Source organism: Homarus americanus, unplaced genomic scaffold (genome assembly GCF_018991925.1).
Source record: "Homarus americanus isolate GMGI-L3 unplaced genomic scaffold, GMGI_Hamer_2.0 scaffold2041, whole genome shotgun sequence".
Lineage (NCBI taxonomy): Eukaryota > Metazoa > Arthropoda > Malacostraca > Decapoda > Nephropidae > Homarus > Homarus americanus.
In genome coordinates, this window is record NW_024753973.1 from 1 (window position 1) to 12,499 (window position 12,499).

A 12,499-nucleotide genomic window follows, 5' to 3' on the forward strand; every position below is an offset into this window, starting at 1 on the left:
CTCTTCGTCTAAACCCACCTCTAATATCTTCCTACCCACAGAAGATCTGTACAATAAGACCATTAGTAAGGAGGAGCTCGTTAAAGCCCAACAATCTGATCCATCTTTGACTAAACTTCATCATGCAGCAGTTGAGGGTAAAGATTTTAACACCCTTCCGTGTTTTTATTATCATGAAGGGGTTTTGATGAGGGCCTATAGGCCCCCTGAGCTTGCCCATCTAGACACGTGGTCTGAAATACATCAAGTGGTAATTCCCACCTCAGTCAGACCAGCATTATTTGCCCTTGCCCATGATGGTATTTCAGGACATTTGGGAATCCTGAAAACATATAAAAAGCTCCTCCAACACTATTATTGGCCTGGACTTAGGAAGGATGTGTCAAAGTACCTAAAATCTTGTCATATTTGTCAAATGGTAGGAAAACCAAATGAAAGTATACCAGCAGCTCCCATTAAGCCCATCCCAGTATTTTCTACACCATTTGAAAAGATTGTTGTGGATTGTGTGGGCCCATTACCAAAGACTAAGAAGGGAAATCAATTCCTGCTCACAGTTATGGATACCAGTACACGTTATCCTGAGGCTTTTCCCCTTAAAAGCATCACTTCAAAAAAACGTAATCAAACATCTTTTGCACCTTTTCACTTCAGTGGGCATTCCTAAAGAGATCCAATCCGATCAGGGCACCAATTTTACGAGCAATCTTTTCAAACGGGTGATGAAAGACCTCGGTGTGGACCATTGTACATCTTGACACCGCACAAATCTGAAGATTGCTTGGAACGGTTCCATCTAACTTTCCGAAATGTGCTCAAAAAATACTGGCCATGGGATCTTAAAAGGAATGGGATGAAAGCATAGACTTGTTTGCTGCATCGGGGAATGTCTAAGTCGTGGGTTTCTCCGTTCGAATTACTATATGGAGAACAAATTAAGGGACCCCTTAAAATAGTAAAGGAGCAGTGGTTTGACACTCCATCTATTAAGCCCACAACAGTTTCCCAATACATTGACACTTTAAGGGACAAATTAACTGAAGTCCGAACCATTGCTCAGTCAAACTTAAAAAAAGTCCAAGAAAAAATGGGGAAGTCCCAACCTAAATTAGTTAAAAGATCATTTTCTCCAGGTGACAAAGTGTTACTCTTTCTACCCATTCCAGGCTCTCCCCTTAAAAGCAAGTTTACTGGTCCTATATAGTTGCTATTAAACTGTCTCCTCCTAACTATGTAGTCATACTCCTGATCATGAAAAAGATTCTAGCTTGTTCACATTAATGTCCTACTTTGAAACTTTACCATTCCAGGCAGTCAGGAAGACATCCCAAGGGCTATAAGTCAGCCTGTATTGCATACGGTTTTTGTCAGGGCCGGAGCAGGAGACAGATGACCGCTGGACTGTGGAGAATTTAGACTTCCCTCTACCTAAAGAAAAACCCTACTAACAGTCACATACTCAACAACTTGGATGAGTATTTTCTGTTCTAGATCATCTCGAAGCAAAAGAATCTCACCAAGTTAGTATCAGCATTTCCTAAAGTCACATCAGGCCTAAGGGTTTTTAAACATGATATTAAGCTAATCTCGGATGATGTACAACCCATTAGGCAATCAGCCTATCGACTAAATCCACAAAAAAGAGATTATGAAAAAGGAGGTAGATTTTTTGTAAAAACATAACTTAGCTGAGCCTAGTACCTCCCCCTGGGCTTCACCTTGACTTCTCATTCCAAAACCCGATGGCACTTTTCGTTTCTGTACCGATTATCGTAAAGTGAACCAGGTCACTGTCTCAGACTCCTACCCTTTACCTTTGATTGAAGATATAATAGACAGCATAGGCTGTGCCAAATTTATCAGTACCGTGGACCTGTTGAAAGGATATTATCAAGTGGGACTCACGGATAGGGCAAAAATAATCTCGGCATTTATAACTCCATTTGGTCTTTTTCAATATTTGGTTATGGCGTTTGGCTTTTCTAATGCTCCGGCCACATTCCAGAGGGCCATCAACTTCCTATTCAGGACCTAGGTGGGACGTTCGCCTACCTGGATGACCTGGTGGTGGTGTCGGACAGCTGGGACGAACATCTGGTGCGTTTGGAGATACTGTTTGCACGACTGCAAGAGACTGGATTCACCATAAACCTGGCTAAATCTGCTTTTGGCCGGGCCTCAGTGACTTACCTGGGACATATCGTTGGGCATGGTATGGTGAGACCCAAGGACGCAAACGTTAGAGCCATCTTGTCCTTCCCCACTCCAAGAACGAGGAAGGAACTCATGCGCTTCCTGGGGATGTGCGGCTACTACCGTCGGTTCTGCAGTAACTTCTCCAGCGTGGCCGGACCCCTCACAGACCTTACCAGTTCTGCGGTTCCTTACATCTGGAACCAGAAGTGCGACCAGTCTTTCCACCGCCTCAAAGCCTTCCTTGCCTCCAAGCCTGTAGTCCACCCCCCTGACTACACCTCGCCCTTCCATCTACAAATCGACGCTAGTGGTGTCGGAGTGGGGGCTGTGCTCCTACAACCCGACCCAACCACTGATGTTCTTCACCCTGTGGCATATTACTCCGCCAAGTTGAAAAAACATCAGACCAACTACTCGACCATAGAGAAGGAGGCCTTGGCTCTGGTGTTGGCAATAAAGAAGTTTGAATGTTACCTCCAGTCTTGCCCACAAACAACCCTAGTCTTCACCGACCATAACCCACTCACGTTCATCCAAACCAACAAGACCTCCAACCAGCGAATCCTCCGCTGGGCTCTCCTCACCCAGCCCTATAATCTACAAGTCCGGCACATAAAGGGGGTCGACAACCTGATTGCAGACTCCTTATCCCGAGCTCCAGTGGAAATGCAGCAGCTACTCTCCAGACGCACCAGGTGATCACCTCCTTCGCGCCCGCGCTACGGAGGTCTTTGGAGGGGGGGTGTGTTACGAACCCCTCCACCCAGCACTACGAACCACGCCATCTATTGTCCTGATCTACCTACCCAGCACCACGAGCAACGCCATCTAGGGACGAGACACGAGTATGACTCGTCTTAGTTACCACTCCGAGGTTTCCCTTCTTCCTATCCTGGTACTCTATTATATACAACGAAAACTCGCATCCTTTGTCTACCCTTTTATAGTCCGATTGTCTTTGTTTTTTTTATTGTTGTTACCTGTTGGGATCTGGGTAGACGTATAACTATATTCTAAATCCCCAACTCGTAACAGTGTTCTCTCACCAATTCAAATTTCATGAACACCCTGTGCGGTATTTTGGAATACCTGAGTCTCTCCGGAGGACTCCGTTCTCCCGAAGTGGTTAGAGAACAAATATTTCAAGTAGGGAACTCAAAAGGTTTACAGATTTCAATTCAATTTCAATATTTTTTATTTCTTGATAGAGGAAGCGGGATCCTAGTGCTGTCCCTAGGTACCCTTGGTTTGTTTGAAGTCTAGAGCAATTTTTAATAAGTGCATGAAATTAATTTTATGACAGATCTGTATTCTCCCAACCTGATTTAGATCTGTAATAGTCGGGAAAATTGTTCCATCCAGGACGTTGTATATGTGAATAGATTTTTTTTTTACTACATTAGATCACATACACTTGATTACGACATTGTATGATTATTTTCAGCTAATTTGAATTAGTTTTGTGAGCCCATGTGAATGGGCTAAGAAAAAATTAATTTAAGACTCATTGAGTTGTTCCCCCCCACGGAAATCTTTAGTAAAAGGCGAAAGATTTATGCGTTTTGAAGGGAAACCAGAGCTATGGTCGCAAAGTTGTTCAAGACCCCAACAAACATTAACTTAGAACATACATGGAGTTGTAGTTCCAGTCAAGAAAGACATTAAAGGTTTTATTGTCCAGTGTCTAGAAGAGTTTTAAAATAAGATTTACAAGTCCTTCGTAACATTTAAGACTACCGTGATTGGCAGTCAAAAGTGGTATTACTTAATGTGGATTTTCTTTAAGAGGATTTAATTTACATAATTCCTTTAAATCTGAACAAATATAGCAAATCAACGAGAATGTTATTGTTACAATGTTATGACTGCGCTTCAACTAAGGTCATTAAGGGCATAACTTAGTTCATAAATGTTCTGTTTTATAATATGGCCCTCATTGTGCAACCGTTTAGTCATAATTAATAGTAATCATATATAATGAAAATAAACCTGGATCTTGATTATAGAAATGCTTTTATTCTTATGTAATATAAGTTATTTCAATGGTGATAACCACCGGTCTCTCATGTCTACCTACCACTATTACGCCTGTATGAAACTGGTAACTTCAGGTCCGCAGGAGTAGCAGTCCAATAAATCTTAAAAAAAAAAACAAAAAAAAAAACATTAAATAATTATTATAGCGCTTGAAATACTATCTACTGTTATATCAAAACATGAACGAGAAGAAAAGTCAAAAGCTAGCGAGCTACAACTTAAATTATTAGTATAAAAGATCAATAAAGAATTTTAAAATACAGCATGTCTAGTTGAGCCCGGATACTTTAACTCTCCTAATTTCCTTCAAACTTTCCCCTCATTTACGTCCACCTAACCCCCTCCCCCCCCGCCCCAATACTTCCAAAGTACTTCCAACAAAAACCCAGCAACAAATATTAGCCCTTCATCCTTATCTACAGGCTTCAAGTCAAGTTTGATAACGTAAAAAAAAACAAAAAAACATAGGAAAAAAATGCTTCTGTAACAGTGCCATGTAAATTGTCATGTTTTAGAGAAAATCTATGAGAATCTAGTTTAGACAATATTCCTGCCAAAAAGCCATTATAGAGGCATATTACACCAAAAAGAGCCTGCCTATGTGCCTACATCTTTGCCAATCACCGTGACCTCTAAGTGTGACGCGAAAGGCGCAGCTGAGCTGTTTTTTTTTGTTTTTTTTATTGGACACCCCCTTACATCCTTGTTTAAGGTGAAGCGCAGAAGCGTTTACAGCGCCCAACAGGGAAGCATGCTAAGTTCATGGTTGATGATGATGATGGGATGGAGAGAAGAGAGCCATTGGCTCAAGAAGGTGGAAGACGGTGTAGGAGGAATATGTCTCATGAGTTAAGGGCGTAGAAGCCTGAAGAGTCGGGCGTAGAAGCCTGAAGAGTCAGTGGTTTATGTCAAAGCAAGTTATTGGAAGCTCAAACAACTTTCCCTGAATACGAATTCGCAACTTTCGATTTATAGCAGGTACCTACTTTGCTGCCAGGTGAACAAGGACCAAGGGAAGCTGGCAAGTGTGTCGGAACAAATTTCCACCGACCCGGGAATCGAACCCGTGACAACTGGCTTGCAAGGCAAGAGTGGTACAGCTCTACCCACAGGCGCCCCAGCTGAGCTGATTTGCTGAAAATTAGCGTCTCCTACCCAACTACAATTGGGTTGTACAGTAATAAGGTTGAACAAGAGGACAGAACATGATTATGTCTCGTTGGCAATTATGTTTATTGCAATGGTAATTACTTATCTATTTTCATGATAATTTCCGATAAAACGGTTTTGATGGTACAATAAAAGCAGGTACTGTAAATATAGTAGGTGTTACAAGAAATATTAATACTTAGACAATAGATTTTTTTTAAGAGATGATTTAAAGGAAGGGAAGGGAGCGTAGGCTTTGCTCGGATGTGTGGGGGTAAGTTGTTCCACACCTTCACACAGTGATATTTTATGGAGGAGTAGCTCTGGGTGCCATAAGTTGTATCTCTGATTATATCGGAACTGGAAATAATTATTGTCAAGCAAGTGATTGATAGATTCAGATTTGCCCCCGAGGGGGATAGTTTATTGGGCACCCCCTTACATCCTGTGCAAGGTGAAGCGCAGAAGCATTTACAGCGCCCATCTGGGAAGTATGCAAAGTTCATACTTGCCTTTATGACTCGTGCATTAAGGGGGTAAAAGCCTGAAGGGTCATAGGTTTTGTCAAGTTACATAAAGTGAGAGAATGATGAGTGCGTGGGGGGAAAGTTCCCGGTACATTTCATCTGTTTATGGCAAAGCGTGGCAGGTCCCTAATAATGTCAAGTGCCAGGCCTGTCACTAGGAGGAGGGATATCTGGTCAGGGAGGGAAGAGGTGTTGGTAACAGCTAGGGACCTGTAGGAGGTGGTCATAGGGCAAGTGAGGATGTAGTGAGAGAGGGTGTGAGAGTCGGGTTGGCCACAAAGTTTACAAACAGTGCGGCCAGGCTCATGGTTGCCAATGTACTCCCATAGGTACCTGTACCCTAGGTGGAGTCTCATGTACATAATCTGTTGAGATCGAGTCAGGGATTGATACTCTTTGTAGTGGCGGTTGTCGTCACCGGTTACAGCGTCATAGTGGCATAGTGTGACGCTACCCCGTTGCTTCAGGTGTGTCCAATTTTCATCGAATGCCTCTCGTTGTGTGGCGTGTATGCGAGATTTGAGATGACTCAAGGAGAGGGCGAGAGCGGCTTCAATATCTTCTTCTTGTGTAGCTTCTTTGGCAAGCCGACCTACAGTGTCACAGGCAGTTATTCCTATAAGTGACGGGATCTAAATAAACTTGACACGGATGTCATCAGTTTGTTCTAGCCCGGCGACGGCGGCTAGGGTGTGTTGGGCGGCAGGGGAGGAGGGGGAGGCTAATTTGAGCCTCGCTAGCGCCGAAGTGCTGTCACTGATTATAAGGAGGTTCCAGCGTTCAGTGCGAGCATACAGTAGGTCGCCACCTCATGAATGCCCGCGAGGATGGCTATGCTTTCAGCATCAGTGGAGGAGGCCCAGTCGTGGACCCTGATTTTCCTGCAGGCCTGGCGCTCAGGAATCCACACAGCTGCCCCAGCGCTGCCCAGCGTGGTAACAGACCCATCACAGTAGACGAGGATAGGAGGGTGGGAGGTCTTAAGAGAGGAGGCGACATCATTAATCTGCTCAAGGCAGTTAAGTTTGAGCATATACCGCAGTTGGGTGGATTTACGACCAGGGAAGGTGTGGACGACAACATCAACACTCGGGGAAGTCCACGGCGGTAGAGGCGAATGAAAAGTGATTGATAGATTTGTAAACAAAGGGGCACAGCAGTAGGTGTTAACATCTTCGAATTTAAAAATTTTCAATATAGCTAATTTTTTATTTGTGTGATCTGTTTTTTTTTCAAGTAGGTCATTGTCCGTACAACTCTCTTTTGTGCAGTAACCAGAGATTATGTTTTTGAAGAGCTAGAGGCCCCCCCCCCCATACTGTGTGACAGTGTATCAGGTGTTGGTAAACAAGATCATGATAGATTTCTTTCATTGCTGTGACAGTGAGTGACTGTCGAGTGTGATACAGACTATTAAAAAAAACCCAACTTCTTTCAATATTATGAGTTACTAGGCATCAATTAGAGAGTTTGAAAATCTTTCATTCACACGTAATTGTCAAAATATAAATCATATAAAAGTAGCGTAGAAAAAAAATTCTTTGCTGACCTTAAGCATAAATCAAGTACTATTTATTAACAGAGACATTGTTAAGCTGTAAAAATACGCCGTTGTACCTTATATTTCTTATGTAATCCCTTATGAATTGTGTAAGGGGGATAGCGCGAACGCAGTCCCCCGCTAACAAAAATTGCGCACTCGAGTTAACCACATTTGGGTTAATCGCAAGGGTCAGCATCACCGGAGTGCAATGGTGAGCCTCGCCCTGGGAAAACCGCCTTCGTGATCACGGTATCTCCTGTGCCAGGTAAGTATGCCCTGAATTGTTCATCCTAAACCCTAACCTAACTTGACTGACTATCATTGAGCTGAACCATCTCTCTTATGTTATTTATTTAAATTTATAAACCAATTATATGATAACTTTTTATATAATTCGTAATATGCTAAAATACAAATTGTCACATTAAAAGTGAGAGGCATATGATGGAAATAAACAAGTTTGGCTTTATAAACTATTCATTTCCATCAAAACACAAACATACGGGGTTAGAAAATGTTAACTATTGATAATTTTTTCGCGTTTTTCTTGTGTCTAATTCAATATGATTTCCCATTAGATCCAAAATAAAGTAATTAATAGTATCTCAACCATCAACTTTAGATTGATTTGCCAGGATAAGTTTGTATAGAGGTAAGCCAAGTTTTCTTCTGTAGCAAATTGATCCTGAAGTTTCTTCCTCTCACAATGAAGTCGTTTGGGATATTGCTTATGTACTTTATCTATTAATTATGAGGAACTTGCTATCCAGTGAGGGCTATCCCTCCTAATATAAAACTGAACATTGTGGAAATACTTTATTTGGCATAGTAATGAGACCAATATAGCCCAGAATCATTTTATTGGAAAATTGACTAATAACCAAACTAGAAATTGATACAATTCCAAATTTTCTACAATTATATGCAATAAATATTTATACTTGTGGAAGCATTTTACAAATACTTCAGGGAAACGCGCATGCGTGCGTAGTGTCAACAAAGGCTGTAAGAGACTGCTCCCTAAAATTCGTATTTCTGACGAATTCAGAGCGTCTACCAATCCCAGCCTGTGCAGACAACTATAGTAAGACCCAGATATCAGCACAGTGGCATATATTTTTTTGTTACTTTTGGACTTTGTCATTTTTTGGGGATAAAACATCTGGTCCTACCACCCGATCCCTCTGAACAAAGTTTTTCAAGTTTGCGCATGCGCAGTGTGATAGTGTGACGTCATTACCACTCCACCTGACTGCAGTGTTGTCAACGTGCCCTATGCCCGCCGTTAAACGCTCCCGTTCGTTGGAAACGGCGGCAGTAGGTGACAGTGATGCTGACGACTTTCTTCTTGAAGACACGTCAAAGAAGAAGCAGAAACCTCAGAAGTCAGGGTCTCCAGCAGGGGCCACGGCTCCCCCTTGCACCCCTTCTGGGGCTGTAGAGGGTGAACTCCTGTCATCGGGGTCCCCAAGTGAGCCTACATGTGGCTCAATGACCGACCCTCCGCCGACGATGGACATAGGGGATTCCCTTTGTCTCCCTGCCCCGTCGCGCCTTCGTCGTCTCGCCTTCCCTCGGGACTTGCCTCTGAGCACACGGACGACCTGGTTTTTCCGTCACTGCTCTCCACTTCAGGACTCAACACTTCGCCTCCGCCGAGGTCCCACAGCCGTGATAGTCACCACACAAATGGACGAGACGGTACGCCTGCTCACTCAGGTGGGCTTTCCTGCTCCCCAGGGGGAGGTGATGCTGAAGTTCACCATCATCACCCCAGAAACTCGTCGTACCAAGGTAATGGTTCGCCACGTACCCTGGGAGATCCCTATCGACGATCTTCGCCCTCTTCTCCCACAACTACTGGACATGGAACGCCGCATCAACCCGGTCTCCAAACGTCCATCCAACGAACTCATCGGCTGGTGGGTGGGCCCCCTCCCCCCGAAGGTGAATGTAGGACCAATTCACAACTGTCCTCTCGACCGATTTATCGGAACCCCGAAAATCTGTGGTCGTTGCCAATCGTGGAAACACCGCACCTGGGAGTGCACGAGGATGGTCGCCTGCGGTTTCTGTGCAGGTCCTCACGACACAGTGGAATGCAAATCGAAAATTCAGAACAAAATCCCAGTTATTCCACGGTGCGTCAATTGCCATGGCAGTCACCACGCCTGGAATGCCAATTGCCCACAGCGTCCTGGCACTCGCCCGGGGAAAACTTACCTTGTACCACCGCCCTCGTCTCTGACGAAGCCCCTGTCAACCAAACCTCAATCCTATCCACCACCGCCTCTTCCATCCACCAAGGATTTCCCATTGATCTCCTCTCCTCTACCACCCCCTCCATCACCCCTACCACCCATCCTTTCTCCCCTCCCTCCCTCTCCCTACCGTTCTTGGAACAAGGTCGTTGCCGGCCCTGCCACACAGTCACCACCATCTCCTGCCCACCCGGACCCCCGCTGTCTCTCACCAGCACCACCACCTCTTACTCAACTGAACCCTCACCGTCCCTCTCCGTCGCTACCACCACCACATGCCCAGTCGGGCCCTCGGCAATCCTCGCCGCCACCTCCAGCTCATGCACAGGTACACCAAGTTGGTTCTATGGAAACAATCACTCTCCGTCTGGATCGCCACTCCAAGCAAATCAACCTTCTCTCAGCCCAACTCGACTTGTTTGTGAAAACAATTGCGACATTGCAGAAGCAACAACAACTCATTCTGGACACCCTGACCCAACAGGGGCGCATTTTGCAAGCCCTGATGACCCGCCTCCTTCCATCTCCCGAGATGGAGGATCCATCCCTCGCTCTCCCACTCCTCCCTCTCCATTTCTCTCAACAGAATTTGGTACCTCCTCTGGAGCCCTATCTAGCCCCTCCGACTCATCTCACACCGGAGGCCGTTCCCTCCTCTTCTTACAATGGAACATCCAGGGACTTAGACCTCGCCGGACAGACCTCGCCCAGTTTGTGCTCTCCCATCAAGTAGATGTTGCTCTACTTCAGGAAACCATCACAGACGATGTTACTCCACTCCGCCTCTCTGGCTATTCTGTTTACACCCTGCCTCGGTACCGTGGGCAGGCTCGTGGCCTCCTCACCCTTGTGCGTAACACCATTCCATCTGTTCGTCTCCCTTCACCTGACTCACATGGACCCCCGTCTGAATTACTTTCTGTCTCCCTTACTCTTGGTGACCGGACCCTTCGTGTAGTCAATGTTCATTTCAAGAGTGATTCTCTGGACCCCCAGGTTCTTCACGACCTCCATGATGGGGTTCCCACTATTGTTCTTGGCGACTTTAATGCCCGCCATCCCACTCTTACTCCGGATCATCCCACTCCATGTACCCTTAATGGATCACATCTCTCACAGTTTCTTAATGGGGATGATGATGTTCGCTTTCTTTGTCCTGACGATCCTACTCGCCTCCCCCATAGTTTCCTTGATGTTGGCTTACTATTGAACGGTCATACTTCCTTTCATCCTACCGTCTGCACCGAGCCTGCTCTGTATAGTGACCATCTTGCCGTTACTACCCATCTCAGGCTCTCCTTCTCTGCCCCGACATCAACTCCTTATCGATCCCCTCGCCTTCGTCTCACACAAGATGCTGTTCCTTCCTTTACCCAATACCTTTCTACCTGGGCGGATTCCTATGTTGTCCCTCAGTCCCTTGACTCTTACAGCGCTGATTTTGTTGATGCCGTGTATGACTCTGTCAATCGCGCTACCCCTCCACGCCCTCCCCGTCACCCCAGAAGTGCCACCAACTACTGGTATCGTATCCCTGCCATGAGACATCTCCGGCAGGTAACCCGTGATCTCCACTCTGCCATACGGAGGTCTCGGTCTCCAGAGGACTGGGAAGACTTCAAAAATTGGTGCTCCTTTGCAACTCAGGAGCGCCGTCGGATACGTGAGGCGGACTGGCTATCCTTCACGGGGTCTCTATCGTTCCAGTCGTCACCCTCTTATGTATGGAATCGGATTAATGCTATACGGGGTACTCGACGGAGGCCTCCTCCCCACCCTGACCCCGCCTCCCTTGCCTGCTCTTTAATGGAGGACTGGGCACGAGCTTCCTCCCCTGAGGCACTTCCAGATCCAATGCAGGAGGCAGTGCAGGCCCGCATCGATGCGTCTGAGCCTGTTGTTCGTGCTGCTCTTACCTCCCCTGCCCCCACTGATCATCCCATCACACAGTTCGAGCTTGACAGTGCTCGTCGCTCTAGAAAAGACACCTCTCCTGGGGATGATCAGATAACCTACTCCGTCCTCAACGCCTGTACTAATATTCCTAACGGCCCCTTGCTTGCTCTCTACAATATGTCTTATGAACATGGGGTTCTCCCGTCCAACTGGAAAAATGCCACTATTATCCCCATCCCTAAGCCGGGAGATCCTGGGAAATATCGACCCATTAGTCTTACCTCCTGTGTTTGCAAGATGATGGAGAGGGTACTCCATCGTCGCCTTCTTCACACCATAGGCGGCTTCCACAACTCCCTCAATGGTTTCATTCAACATCGCAGCACAGCACACTCCATTGCTTCCTTTTATTGCAATCAGACTGCCCGCGTCTCCGTCTTCCTTGATATCAAGGGAGCCTTTGATACGGCTCAGCCTGCCCTCATTTTAGCTGAACTTGCACGGTTAGGTGTTAAAGGGAGACTTCTACAATGGATCGCCTCTTACCTCACTGGACGTCAGGCCCGGGTTCGCGTTGAAGGCTCTATGTCTCCTGTTCAAGAAATGAACCTCGGCACCCCTCAAGGTGGAGTCCTGAGTCCCACCTTGTTTAACACTCTCATGCACTCCATTGCATCACTCCCGTGGCCGACAGAAGTTGTCCACTCAGGATATGCCGACGATGTCCTCCTCCAAGCCCCTGACTACCTCAGCATGCAGGAAGCCCTTGATCTGGTCTCCAGAGAGTGTGATTCACTTGGTTTCCTTCTTTCAACTGCGAAAACAAAAGCCATGTGGCACGGTCGTGTTGTACCTCCACCCCTTTTCTTATCAGGAACGCCCTTGGACTG

At 45.9% G+C, this 12,499-nt stretch overlaps 2 non-coding genes across 2 annotated transcripts; both read right to left on the minus strand.

Annotated features, from left to right (window-relative positions):
- Positions 1–3,660: 3,660 nt before the first annotated feature.
- Positions 3,661–3,778, minus strand: LOC121855668. The gene has a single exon (XR_006086829.1). It is a non-coding gene; the product is annotated as a U5 spliceosomal RNA (small nuclear RNA).
- Positions 3,779–7,562: 3,784 nt separating this feature from the next.
- LOC121855666 lies at positions 7,563–7,725 on the minus strand. The gene has a single exon (XR_006086828.1). It is a non-coding gene; the product is annotated as a U1 spliceosomal RNA (small nuclear RNA).
- Between the last annotated feature and the right edge of the window lie 4,774 nt (positions 7,726–12,499).